This window comes from Trachemys scripta, chromosome 6, assembly GCF_013100865.1.
Source record: "Trachemys scripta elegans isolate TJP31775 chromosome 6, CAS_Tse_1.0, whole genome shotgun sequence".
Classification (NCBI taxonomy): Eukaryota; Metazoa; Chordata; order Testudines; family Emydidae; genus Trachemys; species Trachemys scripta.
The window spans coordinates 32,883,509-32,903,631 of NC_048303.1; the positions used below are offsets into that span (position 1 = coordinate 32,883,509).

At 43.4% G+C, this 20,123-nt stretch overlaps 1 protein-coding gene across 2 annotated transcripts in view; it reads left to right on the forward strand.

The window, feature by feature from the left end:
- The first annotated feature begins 11,616 nt into the window (after window positions 1-11,616).
- The window catches only part of GPBP1 (GC-rich promoter binding protein 1), a 65,936-nt gene continuing 57,429 nt past the window's right edge, over window positions 11,617-20,123 (forward strand). The window contains exons 1-3 of one of the 2 annotated variants that reach the window (XM_034773977.1): window positions 11,617-11,773; window positions 12,939-13,991; window positions 14,823-14,891. The gene's annotated coding sequence lies outside the window, so the exon portion shown is untranslated. Of the gene's footprint in view, window positions 11,774-12,938; window positions 13,992-14,822; window positions 14,892-18,667; window positions 18,799-20,123 lie in introns of those variants that run through there. The other variant, XM_034773978.1, reaches the window with a different exon arrangement.

Sequence of the window (20,123 nt, forward strand, 5' to 3'; positions counted from 1 at the left end):
AGTCCTATCTAAAGCCAAACTGAGCCTCAAATTATACACTGTTTCTAGAACACTAAATGTAAGGAAATTGTTATATGCTTGCAATGATTTTTAATTCATTTTTAAAAAGCCAACATGCTATATACAGTTCTAATCATTCTGAAAAATGGGATACTTTGCATTACTCTTAAATCTCCGTGTCTGTCTAAATTCACCCTGGCTTATCCCTTGCTAATATCGTCACTTGTTGAAAGGATATTTAAAGGCATTTGAGCATCTGTGGCAAAAATCTTGGTTTATTCTTCAACACTAACATAGCAGGAGAAAACTCTTCACAGTAGATACCACCGCCTCTCCTAAATCCTTTCATTTCCTAAACGTAATCTCAGAAGCAGGGCCGGCTCCAGGCACCAGTGCAGCAAGCAGGTGCTTGGGATGGATCAACGGAAAGGGGCGGCACGTCCGGCTTTTCGGTGGCAATTCAGTGGTGGGTCCCTCAGTCCCTCTCGGACTGAAGCGGCAGTAGAAGTGCCGATCACGGCTTTTTTTTTTTTTTTTCTGGTCCTGCTCAGAAGGGTTGTTGTTATAACCTAAAACAGTAGTTTTCCACAACAGACATCACGTTCAGCTCAGCCTTCCTAATTTCAAAAGCTGTTTCTGTTCTATTTAGATTACTTTAGTGCTTTGTTTTGAGCCTCTGCTATTAAACGTATATTGCTCAAGGCAAGTTGTTTGTCAGCACGGTGTATTATAACATCTGTGTGGTGATGGTACTAAGACTTATTTTATAGCCCAATATGTTCATTTCTCTCAGTATTACTGTGATTTAGATGACATTGAGCCTGATCTTTTACTAGTTTTATCTTTCTAAATTAAAATAAGATACTAAAGTGCTTTTTCTGTTTCCCAGACATTTTCTCATATATATTTTTTGCTGTCAAATCACAAATCTATGTAGCTAGGACACAGTATTTTGGAACTAAGCTCTATTCTGTACAAGAATGTAACATTATATTACCATGTATAAAGTATAGCACCCCAGAACACTGGTAGGCTGAACTTTACTCCCTCCAATAGGAAGGCTCTGGGATTCTGATTAATACTTCTTTTCTTAAAAAATGGAAGATGGGAGATTTTCAGTGAGATTTGGGCACAGAACTGCTTTGAAATTCCCAACGTATTGCTTTAATTGTTTACATTGACATTGCTTTATATATTTTAAACGTTTGTAAATGATCCAAAACTCAGGAGCAAACATTTCCCATACACTGTCTTCATGGAACCTTCCAAACTTCACAATCTATTATCTAAACTGTCATGTGTTCTGTGGGTTATAAAAAAATGTTAACATGCAGTGAAGAAACTACCAAATATGAAAAGTACTCATTCAGAATAAATATACATCCCCACCTGCTTATCAAGCTCTAGACCTGGACATGATCCTGAAAATTTCTGAATGCTTCCTGCAAAGGGATGACTACTGTTAACTTCCACTGAATTAACTGGGAATTTGGAGTGTTCAGCACCTCTCAGGAGGCACAGATCTTGCAGGATCAAGCCCTTAGACACCAGGGGTATTCTGTGCTGTGCCCATAAGAGGCACATCCCCTCAGTCAGAGCTTGGGAGGATTTACCAAAGGCAGCCTTATGGTTATCTTTCACAGTGCTTCCACACTACCTTTCTTATAGCCTCGTATGAGGCTTTTAGTTCTCCTTTATGCCTTTTTACCATGCATAAAGGGACCAGAGCAGAGATGAGGCTTTCACCAGAGAGATGGAAATAAATGAAGAGCTAAATCTTTGCCGTTTTCCCAGGTGATGCGTTTTAGCTGCAAGTAAATCAATACAAGAGTAACTCCGCCACGAAAGCAGGAGAGTGTAACTGAAAATGCACCTCAGCTAAACACAACCATTGCATAAAAGATTAGGAAATTTGAAGTCTGCTATTCTGGATTATGCCCATAATGTGTTCACCCCCTAAATTATCTTCTTAGAGACAAGAAGTACCTGATCAGTAAAGACCAGCATGTGCCTCAGGAGAAAGTAGGGGATGGTGCAGAGCTGCATTGTCCCAGTGGAGCTCACAGAGTCCCTCCCTTCACACTCCCCAGTGTGCAACGTGGGTGCACTGGCTGTACCATTCTTTGGGATAGTGCAGTCTGTGTCCCTGCTGCTCTCAGCCTGCTCTGAATCCCTGGGGGCAAGGGAAGCATGGAGGGAGCAGTCCCTGTACCCCTCCAGGGAAGGAACTGTGATTGTTGCTGGCCCTTTTACAGATTGTGGAGGTGGAAGGCTTCTGTATAAGGACCTGGGACAATAGGATTTAGAACTTCAATGCCTGGAAATTGCTTTCAGGCCAAAAATTTTGAGAGTGTATGTTACTTTCTAGAAGTAAAGTTACACTCCATTGCAAGTGCGATTGGAGCTTACACATGGTGCAGCAAACACTAAGCACTAGGTACAATTAGATCCCTGAATCGAATGGTAGTCCCATGTTCTTTCTTTGTATGCCCTCTCCTTACTCCCAAGAGTACAAATTAAAAAGGACAATTTGTGAGCAAAGAATGGACATGTCTGAGAGAAAAGGGTTTAGGTGTGAGCCTCAGCATGCAATTACTATATTACAATAAAATAACAAAAATCAACACTATAGTAAAATATGAAAACACAGTTGAGGGGGTTCTGTGTGAGCAATGATATTTTTGGGGCGATGAGGGAGTTAAATCCTTTCAGGTTAATTTTTGATTGGCCAGTTTTGGCTAGTTAGGTGGAGTTAAGCAGCTCGATTTAAAACAGGCACTCTTTAAATGTTTGTATATAAATTACAAGAAATAAGAGGAGATTTCAGTTTTAAACAGGAATTAATTCTATTTAGACCCAGATAAACAGGTGTATAGATCTATACATACAGATTTGTAAGATGAAAGTAATGACATATAGGGACCAGGTTTTCTGTTTAATACACATTATCTTATTTTACTTTATACACATGTAAGGTAAACCTATGCACTGTGTAATGAATGAGGTAACAGGATAGTTTTAATTTTTATTTTGTTTTTCTGGTAAAATAGTTCATAACTTTTTAATTTAATGGAAATTGTGTCCTTTGTCATCAAATACCTCTTAGTACTGTTCACAGATAGGTTAGTTTCCATATGTACACTTATTTGGAAGTTGTGTTTGTGTGTGTTTAAAAAACAACAACCTTGGTTTTTGTTTTGTTTTGTTGTTGTTGCTGGGTAATCCAATGCCACTCAAGCCAATTTATCTCTTCCAATTTATTGTAAGGAAGCATGAAGCCTGTGTTGGAGACAAGACCAGAAAGCAAATAAGGCAAAGTCTATGTAGAATATCTAATCAGGGAAATACAATGACCTATGTAAAAATATATTCTTATTCTCAATAAATACCAGACATTAAATTGTCCCTTTAAAACTTCATACCATATAGGACACCTGAAAGATAAATAAAAAAAAAATCTTTAAAGAAAGGGAGGTTTGGGTTTTCTATTTTAAGAAACTTTAAGGTCAAAAGTAAGGAAATAAATCCTTGACCTGTATCATTATCTTCCTGCAGGACAAAATCTCTGCAGAGATACCGGGGCAAGAATCTCTACATGCTGTTTCATTGGATGTATAGAAAAGGCTAAGGGACCTGCCCCTGAGTTTGGCAGATCCCCAGAAATCTGTGCAGATATCTGGCATCCAAGATGAGTTAGGGTTATTAAAACAAGTTCCCATGCCTCTGCACCAACTCTGGTTCCTAATACCCCTTCTATCGCTTGCTTCCTGGCAATGCTATTCCATTGGAGACATGCTACCAAGAAAGTGCCACAGCTGCTTTCAAAGACCCCGGGAAAAGATAACAGCCAGCTGTTGTATGATCTCTTCCAGATAACCTTCCTAGGACTGGAGAGGGATGATGTATTCTCTCACTGTCTATACTCCTAGCCTGCACACACCCACCCCAAGGTTCCCAGTCCCTATTCTCTCCCTTGACCACAGTGGGAAAGCACAGTATTTGCCCCATGCTCTTTATATGTTGAAATTGTCTGTGCTGCCTTTCTATTTAAAAATGTGCCCATCCATGAAAATGTTATTCGCCCAAAACTTTTTCTGATCTATCTCCTTCCTGTACACTCCACATGCTTCTGAATGTCCCTGTAAAACAGTATTGAGACAGGAAAACAAAATATGTTTTTCATGATTTATAATAGCATTTTAAAGATCTAAATGAGGGGTGGCCAACCTATGGCTCTGGAGCCACATGTGGCTCTTTAGAAGTTAATATACGGCCCCTTGTATATGCACCGACTCCGGGGCTGGAGCTACAGGTGGCAACTTTCCAATATGCCAAGGGGGTGCTCACTGCTCAACCTCTGGCTCTGTCACAGGCTCTGCCCCCACTCCACCCCTTCCTGCCCCCTCCCCTGAGCCTGCTGTGCCCTCGCTCCTCCCCCTCCCCACCCCAGAGCCAGGAGGACAACAGGAAACAGCTGATCAGGACCTACAGTGAGGGAAGGGGAGGTGCAGATTGGTAGGGCTGCGGGTGGGCGGGAGGTGCTGGGAGCAGCGGGGAGGGGTGTGTGTAGAGCTGATGGGGGGGGCTGCTGACATTACCGTGGGTCTTTGGCAATGTACATTGGTAAATTCTGGCTCCTTCTCAGGCTCAGGTTGGCCACCCCTGGTCTAAATAATGTAACATAATAAAACATTGTTTTTCATTTCTTTCCCCATGTCAGTGCTCTGCCTCAAAGCGTTTCACTGCACAAATTAGCTTTATAATATGTATTATTTGCTGGCATAGTAGGCCAAATTCATCCCCAGTTTAGTGTAGTTCCTCTGAAGGCAAAAGAGTTATGCCAGGGATTAATCTGGTCCCATGAGAGTTGGAACAGCTAGGGTCATTGTTATTTCCAGTGGTAAAATTAAATAAATAAATTAATGGAGATATCCTATCTCCTAGAACTGGAAGGAACCTTGAAAGGTCATTGAGTCTAGCTCCCTGCCTTTACTAGCAGGACCAAGTACTGATTTTGCCCTAGATCCCTAAGTGGCCCCCCCGGGGCTGAACTCACAACCCTGGGTTTGAGCAGGCCAATGTGCAAACCACTGAGCTATTCCTCCTCTCCATTTTTTTCCCTTAATTTTCCTATATAAGCAGATAGCTAGTTTTACCACTAGTTTTGAGCGAACTTTTTAAAAAGTTAATGCACACTATGGTATATCTTCAGACTGACCTTAACCATGCATCAACTTTTTGTACCTGCAACTATTTGTGTTTGCATTTGGAGCCTTTACACAAATCTATATGCACTGTAAGTAGTCCCATTACTTCAATGGGACTAGTTAAGTATTCACAATCTATAAAATGAAACAACAAGGGAGAAATCTGGCCCCATTGAAGTCAATGGAAGTTTGGTCATGGACTTCAATAGGGCTAGGATCTAACCCCAAGTTATTGCAGGATTAGGGCCCTGGTTTGCACTAGAGTAGAAATGTCATATTTTGTTTTTACAAATTAATATAATATAAATCAAAACAATTTCCTCTTAATATTTTCTAAAGTAATTTCCAGGCAATCAAAAGCTTTTCGTATGGCTAGTATGATTAACATAATCACAGAAAATATAATAACAATATGTTAAAGAGTGCAAACACTAATTTGGTGGGAGGATTAATTTAGAAGAGATGCATAGCCTCTTGCTGTCTGTCTCTGTTTTTGGTAAATCCACACTGCACAATGCATGCAAAGCCACACAGCACTCAAAAATGGCGAGACCTGAACCAAAGCCCATTGAAATCAATAGAAAAATTCCCATTGACTTAAATGTACCTTTGGTGGGCTGCCACTATTGCTTTTACTGGGTATAATTTTACTGTTACTTTGTGCTCTCCTCCTCCTCCCTGTTGTCATATGCTGAGACTGTAAGTTTCTTGGGAGCAGAGACTTGTTTTTCTGATGTGTGTGTGTATAGCATTTAGCACAATTGTCTTGACTCATGATTTGGGCCTCTAGGTGCTACTGCCATACAAACTATTTCTAACTGAGCTAAATGTGTTAGATTCATTACAGCTCAGCCTATATGTTGCTGTGCTGACAAATATTTTTAATAACAAAACTAAACAGTGGTGACAGATTTAGGCCTATGGAATGTATGCCATTGTATTTTTGCTCTACTACTGGCCCCACTCCTGATTTACAGTCAACCAGCCAGACAGAGCACTATCCTTGATTCCCATCCATGGGTTCTTTAAGACTCTGGTGACAGCAGCCCATAGAAGAGACTGAATTCCTTAGTGCCTTTCTGTCTTCCGTAACTTTTATGGCACTAGTAGCTGAAAATCAAACACCAAAACCTACATAATCTCACACTTTGGGGGAGTGGAATGAGGTTGCAGAAAGTAGCCGGAAGGGAGGAGGTGTAATGGTCATGGGTGAGGAGGGTGCTGGGTGTGGCTCTGAATGTGTTAGTTTGTATAGGACCTCAAAAAAACAACAACACCACAGGGTGATTCCTGCTGGACAGCGAGAGCTGTTTTTCAAGATGCTTGATATAACAAAAAACAACAACAACAAAAAAAGACCCAATCCTGCAGCTCTTACTCAGACAATACTTCCACTGCTGACAGCAGGAGTTTTGGCTAAGCTAAGAATTGCAGCATTAGACCCAAAAGCTATCAATGCAAAGCTCAATGTACATGGAATTGAAAGTGTCTCTACAGAATAATTAAAGACTTTTAATAAAATTGAGGTTAACTACTCAGCATTGATTTGAAATAAAATTAAGCTGCATAGCCATCTGAGCCTGGTGCTTTTCTAATGTTTAAAGAGAAGAAAGCACGTTACATTTTTTTTCATTTTCTAATTTTCTCTGGTTTTTATTCTTTTACATAATAACTTTATCAAATAATATAAAAATGATATATTTTGTCAGCATGTACTTTTTCATAATAAGTTTTAAAAACTTGTAACTTGGCAGGATTTAGAAGACATTTTAAAATTAGCCTATAATATAGGAATTTATAACAATTTTAAGCTCATAAAAGGAACTGCAAATAATGGAGACATAGAATCAAATTCAAACGATAAAAATACTTGCCAATATCTATTTTAATGACAATTACACATAATTTTCTGTTTAATTTTTTCATTGTATTAATTGCAGAATCATTTTACCTTTCCTTACATCATACTTTCATCTCCACAGACTTATATTGAAATAATTTTATCTAAAAATGTGATTTCAAAGTGTCAAGAAGTTTAACCAGAAATTTTACAGTTGCCAAAGTTACCGATAACTCTAAAATAGATGCAAGTAAAATTACTTCAAATTAATTGAACACATTTTCCTATACATATATAAATTTGAATTATTTTTAATCTAATTTATAGAAACCTAATGAAACCTCTCAATGCTTTTTAAAATTTAAATCACAAGAATTAAAATATTGTTTTCCCAATCTCAAAATCCAATTGGTGCAGGTTTCTCACCCAATTGCCTTTAATAGCTCAGATTAAATTTCCTGACAACTCCTGCTACCTTTGTTAGAATTAGTATGGTCCTAAAGCAGCTGATCTGCTTCCATGGGATCCCAGGATGTAGGGATGTCAATCCTGCAAACACTTACGTACATACTTAACTTTAATAACAAAATGCAACTAACTCATGTGGCTATAGTTAAGCACATGCATAAGCCTTTGCAGGCTCAGTTCCTGAATTGCCTTTAATTCCCTCTTATGGTTATGGCTCCTAGCTGGGAGAAGATATAGGTTTGATCATAACCTTTAAAAAAGGTTTAGGACTGATTCATCTATAGATCTCCACTTCAGGATGCCATGAATTTATTTATGTAGCTACCTCCTTAATCCATGTTTTTATAAGTGATGACCAATTTTGGCACTATTAGGGTTACCATATTTTAATTTAAAAAAAGGAGGACACTCCACAGGGCCCTGGCCCTGCCCCTTCCCCGCCCCGCCCCTTCCCCAAAGTTCCCGCCCCAACTCTGCCCCCTCCCCTGAACGCTCCGCCCCCTGCTCCTCCCCCTCCCCTACTTCCTGCGAATCAAATGTTCGTGGGAAGCCTGAAACAGGGAGGCAGCAGCTAAGCTGGGGCTGGGGCTGGGGCTGGGACTGGGGTGGGGTGGGGCAGGGCGCAGCGCGGCCCAGTCCGGCCCCCCTGGCCGAGCGGCTCCCTCCGGCGGCCGGCTGGCCCAGGCCAAGAGGCTCTGGCCCAGGCGTCTCCCTGCCCTGGGGCGCCGGCCCTGGTTCTGGACGAGCACCGCTGGCCCTGGCCCGGGCCCGGCCCCGACCCCTGGCCGAGCACCGCTGCCCCTGGCCCCCAGCCCCCGGCCCCTGCCCGAGCACTGCCGGCCCCGGCCCGGCCCCCGGCCTCCGGCCGAGCACCACAGGCCCTGGCCTGGCCCCAGCCCCGGCCCCCGGTCGAGCACCACTGGCCCACTGGCTCCTCCCTCCCTATTTTCCCGGACATGTCCGGTTTTTTGGGATTTCCTCCCGGACGGGAATTTGAGGCCCAAAAAGCCGGACATGTCTGGGAAAATCCGGATGTATGGTAACCCTAGGCACCATTAAGCTAAACACTGTGAACGCCCCATTTTTGACCACAAAATGACTAATATATTTGGCAAGCAGGATATATAACAAAGAAAGAATGTTGCTAACTTTGTATTTGACTGGAAGTATTTGAAGGAAGTACTTCTTCACACAATCTACAGTCAGCCCATGTTGCTCATTGACAGAGGATGTTGTGAAGGCTAAAACTATAATTGGGTTAAAAAAAGAATTAGATAACTTAATGGAGGATAGGTCCATCAATGGTTATTAGCCAAGCTGGTCAAGGATGCAACCCTATGCTCTGACTGCGAGAAGCTGGGACTGGATGACAGCGGATGGATCACTTGCTAATTGCCCTGTTCTGTTCATTCCATCTGAAGCTTTGGCTTTGGCCACTGTGGGAAGATGGGATACTGGGAGAGGTGGACCATTGTCTGATCCAGTATGGCAATTCTTATGACTGTAGCTGAATTCTAAGACTGGTGTATGTGTATGGTTTTGCTTTAGGGGCATTGGAGGTGTTAGGGCAGGGTTGGGCAAACTTTTTGGCCTGAGGGCCATATTGGGGTTGCAAAACTGTATGGAGGGCCGAGTAGGGAAGGCTGTGCCTCCCCCAACAGCCTGGCCCCCGCCCCCTATCTGCCCCCTCCCACTTCCCGCCCCCTGACTGCCCCCCCTCAGAATCCCCGACCCATCCAACCCCCCCGCTCCTTGTCCCCTAACTGCTCCTTCCCAGGACCCCCCACCCCTAACTGCCCCCTGAGACCCCACCCCCTATCCAACCACCCCGTTCCCTGTCCTCTGACTGCCCCCTGACCCTTATCCACATCCCTGCCTCCTGACAGGCCCCCCGGGACCCCACGTCTATCCAACCCCCCCGTTTCCTGTCCCCTGACCACACCCCTGGCCCCTGACAGGCCCCCCAGGACTCCCACGCTTATCCAACCCCCCTCATTCCCCATCCCCTGATCGCCCCCCCAACCTCTGCCCCTTATCCAACCCCCTGGCCCCGGCCCCCTTACCATGCCGCTCAGAGCAGCATGTCTGGCAGCCGTGCTGCCTGGCCAGAGCCAAACATGCTTCCACATTGCTCTGCAGGAGCGCGCAACCCCACTGCCCAGAGCGCTGCCCATGGGACAGCAGGGGAGGGGCCGGGGGTAGCCTCCCTGGCTGGGAGCTCAGGGGCCGGGCAGGACAGTCCCGCGGGCCGTAGTTTGCCCACCTCTGTGTTAAGGTATGTCATGAATGAATCCATGGAGTCTGCATGGTGCACAAAGCTGTGATTATGTGTGATTGAGAAGTGTGCAGTGAAGTGATAGAAAATATGTTGTGCCGTAATGAGGAATAACTAAACAGGATGGGAGAAGACAATGATTGCTTCCTTCACGTTCTATCTTATTCTTTTCAGAGCAAGATCCTTATTGAAGAAAAGCAACAGGAAAAATAGATGGAAACAAAATTAAAAGGGGTTTATATGGCAGAGTGAATTATAGTAGAACCTCAGAGTTATGAACACCTCTGGAATGGAGGTTGTTTGTAACTCTGAAATGTTTGTAACTGAACAAAATGTTGTGGTTGTTTTTTCAGAAGTTTACAACTGAACATTGACTTAATACTGCTTTGAAACTTTACTGTGCAGAAGAAAAATGTTGCTTTCCCTTTATGTTTTAGTAGTTTATGTTTAGCACAGCACAGTACTGTACTATATTTGCTTTATTTATTTTTATCTCTGCTTCTGATTGTATATTTTTGGTTCCAAATGAGGTGTGTGGTTGACTGGTCAGTTCGTATCAATGGTGTTCATAACTCTGAGGTTCTACTATAGTGCATTGTCTTTCACCGCAAATTGTGCTGATGGATGAAATGAAAATGAATTTGTCCCCATTTGCTCACATTACAAAACTATTGTACAATGGGCAGTCTTCGCTTAAGGGCGACATTCTTCCCTCCACTAATGCAAGCTGAGGAGAATACAGAATCTACTGGGAGCGGGCTGAGAGGGGAGAAATGCTAGTTCCATGTCTTATGCTCTCCCCCTCCCTGGAGCCACATGGAAGCTCCTCTATTGCAGCTCTGTGGGGTTTGTTCTCCATTGTAGGGTATTTGGAACCAGAGCAGGGAGGAATGGAGCCAGGGATCAGCTGCTTGCCATAGCAATGCTCCCATGCAAAACTTAGTGGGAATTCATATCTCATCCAGTCTGATTCTATACTCTCTCCAAGGCTGTCACTTTTGGTTGTCTTTGAGCCTGGTAGTTTCCAATAACTAGGCTCCGCTGGCTTGCGATGATGGCAGACCCAGATCACTACTGCCAACTCCAAATGTTCACAACTCAAGTCAAGCACACTCCCCATCCCTCCCTCCCATGAGATTGGTTTAAAATAATCAGATTTTTAACAAAATAACACTTTGAGGTCTCTATGTTTGCCCACTGGTTATATATTATAAAAACAAAACCCTGTACTGCTAGCCGCAGTCTGTTTTCTCTTTAACTCACTCATCGCTAATAGGTCTATCACCGCAGAGATGCATTGTAACTAAATTCCACTATCGTGGAGAACTAAAGATTGCTCTCAAATGTCACCGAGTCCCTCAATCACAGAGTGAAAACGATCTGTGTTCTCCACAGTCAGCGCAATACACAGCATAGCCTGGTACCCGGGCTGCTCCTGCTCGGGAGTCTCCAGGTGATATAACACCAGAGACAGTGGGGTCACGAGGGATACTATTAATTAGGATTAATAAACTCTCCTTGTTGCGCCCCACTGGGGTGAGCCGCGGTCGGGGACTCCGCATTCCCAGATCAGAGGCAAGCGGCGAGCGCTGGGGATTCCCCCTCAGCTGTTCTCAGAACGTTCGGGATTATTCCGGGTGACGTCACAGCACGGGGGGCTCCCCGCTGGCTCAGGTGGCGCGGTGGGGGAGGGGCGGAGCAGACGGCGGGGGTTCCTTGAAACTCCTCCACGGCGTGGGCTGGCGCCTCTTGAAACTCCTCCCCTTTTTCCTTGCGGGTGGCTGGCCTGCTGGGGCCCGTCCCGCGGCGTCGGCTAGGCGCGCTGACTCTCGCGAGGTTTGGGCGCAGAGCATTGCGGCTCGGAGCGGCGCCATTTTGGGAGCGAGGCGAGTTGTGTGACTGTGTGTGGAGAAGCGGCAAAAGGAGCTTTCAAATCTGGGACCCTCTGCTCTCTGCCTGCCGCCGCCGGGACCAGCCAGCCGGGTACGGCCCGGGGCAGGCCCGAGGGGCTGCGGGAGGGGGACGGAGACGGGCTCTAGGCTTCGCTCGCGGCGGGGGCAGGGAGCTCCGTGGAGGGGAATCCCCGTTGTGGAGGGGGCTAGTGGCCTCCATGCGGTGGTGGGCAGGGGGTCCGGGCCCGGCGGCGCCCTGCGGGGAGGGGGAGCTGGGGCTGGGGGCCTGGTATGGGGGAGGGGAGCGGGGCTGAGTTGCGGGGTAACAGGCGCAGGAATGATCCTCTTGCTGCCTGGTGGGGGGGCTCGGGTTCCCGAGTGGGTCCCACGGGGGGCGGGGACTTCCTAGCACGGGAAGCCTCTCTCCTGCCCCCCCCCCCCCCTTCGGGCGGCTCATTGTTGGTGGTCCCTCTCCCCACGCCTGGGCAGCCGAGGCGCATGTGGCCTCTGGGTTTGAACACAGGGCTTTGGCGGGGGGGCTGGCTGAGCCGCAAGTGCTTGGCTGAGGGGCAGCAATAGACCCCGAGTGAGGATTTTAAACATCTCCTAGACCAATCCAGCGTGCGAAGCCTCAAGGCGAACCCCTCCGGGAAATGTCTCCTTGCCACTGTGCGTGTGTGTCTGGGGGGTGGGGGTGGCAGTAAATACGCTTCCACCGTTGCCTTAAAAACAAACGCATTCAGTTCAAAGCTATCACGTTGGCGTGTGAGCTAATCCCGACTGCAGCCTGTGCGTTCGTTACTCCTGTTTATTTCTCTTCCCTAGTGGGAGTGCTGGAGGGATTTCCCAGGTAGCTCTCTAATGTCTGGAGGGTTTTTTTTTTTCTCGTTTGGCATTTTTAACCTAGGCTCAGCAGCTTCCTCTTTTGGTGTAACACATTTTTTTTATGAAAATGAGAAAACTGTATGGCTTCCTGGTTGGTTTCTCTTAGAAGGGGGAGCAAACGTCTGTTTGTATAAGGACAAGAAGAAAGTTCAGCGTGCACAGCATATTTATTGATATTGTGCTCTGTTCACTAGGAAATGTCTGCTTCTTCGTTGTTCCTCTTCTCTCTGTCATGTGAATGAAGGTTGAATTGCTACTTATGAACACTGCATTTTTTTAAAAGATGTGAGATTAGTTTTATAGGCAAATACAGTATGTAATTGAACTTTCAGAAAGGAAAACTGATTGTTTTTTTTCCCCCCCTCCTGTAGGCAGTTTGGATTATAAAGGCTATCCTGGATATTTAGAGCCTTTCCCTTCAGTTTGTTGTGGAGGGGGAGGAAGGTGGACATTGACCTGCAGCCTTTGCTTCAGTTGAAGAGGGCGAAAAATAACTGGACATCGACCTGGAATTATGATTTATTCAGTCAAGCCCTACTCAAAAGGCTTCTGAAACCATCAGAAGACGTCTAAGAAGTAAATTGAAAGCTTGTGAAGTCTTGAATTTCTCTACTCAAAAGTACGAGACATCTCATCCGTGGACACTTGTCCATATGGAATGGATAATTGGTTAAATTTCTCAGCATACTTCTGCTGTCAAAATTAAAGCTTTTTTTCTTGGAATTAAAACTTTTCAGGCACTGGCTAAGATACGTTTGAGTCATATGCATAACTGATTTTGTCAACTGGTTTTAGATTGCATTAAATGTAATCCTTGGTTCTGTTTAAACACGGCTGAAGAATTTCATGGCAGATATTTTTACCTTTATTTTATTTTTTAAATATTCTGACACAGCCTTTTTTATTTTGCAATGAAACATATTTTCTAAATGAAGAGACTAATAGAACTTTGTTTTTCCTTTTTTCTTTTATATTTTATTTGAGTTTTTTGGTATAATGTTGCCAACAATCAATATGGCGGTATCCAGATAGCCATTGTTTGCAGATGCCTCTATGAGCTGAAGCTTAGAAATGTTCTTCAGTTCAGATGTGAAATTTGGCTTTTCAGTTTTACTCTTGGTGTCATAAAAGGTATATTTATTTCATCAGGAGCTGATGCTCGTTATAGTGGGATGTACATGGAATAGTAAAGAGGAGAGGCTGCAAAAAGATAGAACAAGCTTCTTAAATCAGACTTGGGAAATTTTGGAAATAGATTTGTGAAGGCTGTAAACGAGAAGGATGGGTAGCTGATTTCTAAGAGGTGAACTCTGTCAAATAGCTACTGATGTAGTATCTTCAAGGACTCGGGCTATTTCAAGGAAAACAAACTGGAAAATACAAATTACACTGAACTAACACCTTGTACAGTCGTCTTGGATTTTGTAAGTATCGTACTGTGCATGAATCAATATACATTTGAATAAACTATCCCCTCAGTAGAGGCATAAATAATGTCCCGCACGCAGTAATTGTTAAGCTGTTTTTGAAAGCCTTCAAATGAGTTCACAGTCCAATTTTCACTTGTAGTGTTTAGTAACTAGCAAGGTCTCTGTAAATATTGGAAGCTGTTGCAAGAAGACATAGCATTTACTGGAGAAAAACGTGCTTTTTGAGGATTTCCTTTAAACTGTATGCTGTTGCATGTATTTTTAGGTATTCTGTGTCTTTTTGTTTACATTGTATCCTGAACATCAAGAAGTTAATACCTTTGACTAAGTTGATTCAACAGCATACAAATGGAAAAAATGAAATTCTCAATACACACACTACAGCATAGAAACTTTTCATAAGGTTGCTTGAAGTGATAGAAGCTTAAGAACTTGCACAATTTTGTGCTATGTAGCTAAATTGATTTCCTGCAGTGTATGTTAAGAATTAAGAGTGGAGACAGTAGTTCCTGTCCACGCTCAGGTTTTCATAAAGCATCTGTTTAAGCAGGCTGACTTTTTAAAGTTGTATTCAGAGAAATGTGATGGGTTTTAACCCTCTGTCTAGTTCCTGAAAGCTCCCTTGATTTTTCTGATTATTAGATACCAACAGGCTGCTTAATTCACCCCTTCACATTTTTATTGTTCAATTTCACATCTTTACTGTTAAATTTATTGCTGTTTCTCTTTTTCATCGGAAACATGGGGTAGCTTTATTACAAGAAACAGTTTTCCTATTAATTGTAAATACATTTACTGCAATATTTTGAATTAATTTCTCTGCAGGTTTGCTTTCAACAGATCCACTACTGCCTCAAGAAAAAATTAAGATGGACAAAACAACCTAGTTGAAAAGTCAGTGGTAACTTTATTCAGCTTTAATCTTGTATTTCATACATAAAGATCACGTTGACCTAGGTTTAAATAATTAAAGCACTATTTGTAGTCTGTCACCTTTACTGAAGTGGACATATTTTCATAATTTTCTCTTTAAGCTCTTCAAAACTTGTATTTGCTAATACCAATTTTTAGTCTCCTCAAGGGCTCTAAAATGGGATCTGGGGCAGTGTCTTGAAGGGAAGCCTTTGTACAAGCAATTTTAAACGAGTGTGAAGCTGTGCCTAGATGACTGTATTGGAATTGCTTTTCTATATGCTGATATTTTGACCAGGAATGAAAGATGTTGTTTTAAATAGGCCTATTTCATAGGGCCTGTGTTCAGGTGCCTGTGTGATCAGAATTACCCTTTCCCACCTGCCTCCTAAGTGCTGGAGGAGCTTTACTGAATAGAGTGAGGAGTTTTATTGTGAAGTGCTGTCTTATTTGGCTTCTGCTGAATCAAAATCTATTGTGTTCACCATCATTAAAGGGTTACGATGATCTAGTCATGGTTCCGGGATAGTTTCAGGTGTTCTACCTACTCTCAAATCCCATGGCCAAGTTATGTGTTTTTTAGCACTAATTCCCCTATTTTTTTTTTCTTTTCCTTAAGTGTTTCTTTCCTCCTTTGTTTAACCCATGCAATCATGAGAAAATGATTAAAGGTCTGATCCTGTAATAAGCTCTGCATGGGCGGATCTCTATGCCTGTGAGGAACCCCATTGAAGTTAGTTGGGCTCTACACTGACTCATGACTCTTATAGTGGAGTTCATTGAATGACTGGGGGTTAATTGATTATACAGGATTATACAAAGTACTGTAAATTTATAAAGTAAGCAAACTAAAAAATGGAGAAATTCCTTTCTTAAATCTTTCAGTTGTAATAATGCACTACTATATTGCTTCAAGTAGGTTAAAAAAAATTCATCCATAAGTGATGTTGGTGTTTCCTTAAATTACCTATCTATAGGTTCCATACTACTGCCCATCAATGTAGTATCTAAGTGTCTTCCATTTAAAACTCATAGTAATAGGAAAGTCCCTAATGCTTTTCTAGCTACTGATTTCCAGTGTTACTACAACTTGTTCTTGATCAGGTTTTCTCATTGAAATCAAGCCCTTTTCCAGCCTGGGACACTCATTCTGTGAAGTGATTTCCCTTTCTCTGGATGGTTCTACCCTAGTTCTGTCTGGTATATAGATGGGTTCCCTTCAGTCTTGGTAAATTGACTCCATTCTTTACACTTTCCTAGTTGCTGGCAGCAGGAGAGCTTTTCTTTTCACTATTGTCCCCTAACTTAGGATCCCAGGATGACCTCACTTGAGAGCTAAGTATCCTGCTTTGCATGCATATGTATTGGACATAGTATGAAGCTCTCTTGTATGTGTTACTGTATCTCTTGATGGGATATTGCACCTTGACCAAAATTCATACAGGTACGTAGGGCCTACTAAGGTTAAAAACTGCCACCATGCTGGTTGACTACAGTACCTCTTCTATATAGATATTTTAAAATTTTTGATAGCACTTACTAGGCTGCAGCACTTTGCAGATAGGTATGAAGATGAGGTCCCTGCCCTGAAGAATTTATACTATAACGCTTGGTTTAAACACATTCATTGTACTGGTATAACTGTCAGGGCTGTAGGATTTTTATCAATATAGCTATCCCGATACAACCCCTAGGGCAGTGGTTCTCATCCTTCTTTTCCCCCACAGACCACTTGAAAATTGCTGAGAGTCTTGGCAGACCACTTAATGAGCTTTCCAAATGTTGTTTGTAAGTTAGCTAACTATTGTAAAGCGCTTTGGATAAAAGCGCTATATAAAAAAAACAAACAATAAACATTTTTTTCCCCCCAACAAATAAAAGCACATAACTCATATTTTAGTATCACTAGTCTTCACCTTTATAATGAGATGGATGTGCCCTTTCTCCCCTGTCTTTCCCGGTCCCAGCTAGAGGGCTGCCGCGGCAGGGGGTCTCTCCCTCTCTCCCCAACCGCAGCCCTCCCGGGGCTGGAGCTGGGAGGAGGGGGGGGTCTCTCCCCGCCACAGAGATGAGGCTGGGAAGGAGGCGGGTCTCTCCCTGGTAGCTACAGTCCTGGAGCTGGGGAAAGTTGCCTCTTTTCTCTGGCCGCCGCAGCCCTGCATATCCCAAATTCCCCCACCCCTTCTTTTCACCTGCTGCTCCCTACCCCATAATCCCCCCTAAGGCCACCACCTCACCTTGCGTGTGCGTCTTCTCCAGGGTCCAGGTACCTAATTAGTAGAGCCACGCCTGTGTGGCTCTACTAATTAGGTAGGTGGCCCTTCATTCTCTTGTGTGCAGCCGCCCAGGCGCGCACCTTAGAGGGAACTATCCACGGACCACCTGAATGGAACTCATGGACCACTGATGGTCCACGGACCACAGTTTGAGAACCTCTGCCCTAGGGAATGGAGTCATGTTGCTATAAAGGAGTCTTATATTGGTACATCTTACTTCCTTGCAGTACTCAAATAAGCTATACATATATAAGCTTTTATCGTTGGACATGGTCTAAAGAGACAACATGCAAACAGATTAATGGATGCAGTGAATGTGATGATATGGGGAGGTTGAGCAGATGTCCTGCTTTTCGATTTGTTTGGATTTTTATCTACGTCAAGATTTTGCACTACTATCTGTCACCGTAAAGAGTTTCTTCCATGTAAAATAAATATGAATAGAACAGATTGGCAATAGATAAATCCCTCATGGACTTCTGGAGTTTCCTATTCTTGTTTTGTGTTTAATTTTTAGTAATCTGAGTTAATGTTCTGTGGGGAGGATTAGTTGCGATAGGCCTCTTTGTATTGAGCACTAGGGTTATAAAATGATGCAACAGTATTATACTGTAACAAAATATTGTAGTTTATAGTAATGCTTTGCCGTTAGTCTGTCTTGACAGTGATTGTGACATCAGTCATTGACTATCCTACAGTGAGGTCCCTGAATTGGTATGGTGCTACAGGCCCTTTGTTTCTTTTTCATAATGCACATGGACAGCTCCACAGTTGGCTGCCTTCCCATACTGAGGAGGTTATATGCAGACTGACTGCTGCATTCGTGGCAGTTCTCTACTGCCTTCAGTATCCAATATATACTCAACTCCTTTTTCAATCACTTTATTGTCTCTGTACATAAAAATATAATAGCTCCTATTTGTTTAACACAGCTTAGATGAACCTTGGAAACTAGACAGTCAGCAGCTAACGCATTTATTGCAATAAGTGCTTTGATCCTCCTGCATAGGGAAGTAGATCAGGATTTAATTAGCTTGCATCTGCAAGGTGCTGCAGGTACAAAACTGACTAGTTTCTCTCAATTTCTCTTTTTTGAGTCCTTTTGTATGTGTAAAATGCTGCAGCAAAATAAAAGGATTAAACAGCAAAAAGCAAGAAAACGGGGGAGAATACAAAAGGGGAGAAATGAGGAAAGATGTGTGGCTGGATGGATGGAATTCCATAGGATACAGGAAAGGTTGTGAAATATGGTAGTAATAGTCTTAACACTAGTGCCCACAAACTTTGTAGCAGTGACAGATTCTTAAACCCTTATATAGGGTTCAAAAAAGAACTAGATAAGTTCATGGAAGATAGGTCCATCAATGGCTATTAGCCAGGATGGGCAGGGATGATGTCCCTAGCCTCTGTTTGCCAGAAGCTGTGAATGAGCGACAGGGAAAGGATCACTTGATGATTACCTGTTCTGTTCATTCCCTCTAGGGCACCTGGCATTGGCCACTGTCGAAGACAGGATACTGGACTACATGGACCTTTGGTCTGACCAGTATGGCCGTTAATATGTAGGGATTCAGGACTCTTCTGTTGAGTCATCCTGATGTCAGGTTCTTAAGGTCTGTGTAGAAATGCAGAAGTATTTTTGCTAAATGACCCTGAAGTTTGGTCAGGTATGTCCAGTTAGCTACAATGTAAGGCGTTGTCTGTACTAGAGAAATGCATTGGTTTAACTAAATAGATTTTAAAAACAGTTGGCTTAGTTCAGCTGGTGCACTTCTTTGGTATGTACATGGTTTGAATATGAGAGGGGGTGAAAGTGCTTCTCTCAAGTAAATGGTATAAGGGACAGGAATGGAGAGGTCCTCCCCCTTCCCCCCCCCAAAAAACCCCAACCTCTTAGGAGCAGCCAGTGTTGATAGAGCTTAGACTGATGTTATAGTTTTATGTATACGCTTGCTAAATCCCAGGAAGTGAGTAAGTTTAGAATATGTACAGTGTCTGTGTGCAATCTCTACTTGGAGCAGAGGGGGAACTCCACCTGCATATGTGTTTCCATTGTTGGTTACGAGACACACCAAAGTTTACATGTCTGTTATCAAAGTGTACTTAAGGAGCCCAACCATATTACTGTTTTAAAAAAAAACCCACGCACATCAGAAAGTGTCTGACAAATAACTTAAAAAAATGTGGAGGAAGAACTGTTAACTAATTGTTCTTTCCCAATAAACTCCTATATTTTTCTCTTGCTGTTGGTCCTCAAGTGACATTTGTCCTCCTGGCTTTCTAAAGGTGACTTGAAAAGGGAGGGAGAGAAAATAAGTTTGTACCCTTTGTTGCTTGTTTGTTATTTATAGAGAAGAACTGAGAGGTACTTCTCTTCTCGCCCCCCCCCCCCCCCCCACAAAAAAAAAAAAAACACCAAAATTCTATGGTGGTGTGTGTGTGGTGTGTGTGGTTTTTTTTTAATTAATTAATAAAACACATTGGAAAATCAGGTCTTGTCAATCATGGAAGACTTCATGACAACTGGTAAGAATAGTGAAATTGACATCACAATTGGAGATGAACTAAATGCTGTGCAGTTGAGAGGGGATGGGATGGGATTTTTTGTCCATGTTAAAAGCTTTAAAGTTTTTGACATCTGTTGAAGTCTGTAGCAGTGCAGACTCACCCCTGCAGCGCCTCCTGCTGGTTGTCCTCAGGAATTGGCTCTCCCAGCCTTGGAGCGCCCTCTGCAGGCTGTTGATCCGCCTTGCCACTGACCCAATGTCCCTCCCAGCCCCTTTCTCTGGTGCTGCCCACTGGCAGTGCCCCCACAGTTCCGGGTCTCCCCCTCCCAGGGAAACCCCCACCCACTATCCCCACTTTGCCTCAGTCTTGGCTACTGCCCAGTCTCCATCTAGCCCCTGTTCACTGGGGCAGACTGCAGTGTAAGCCACTC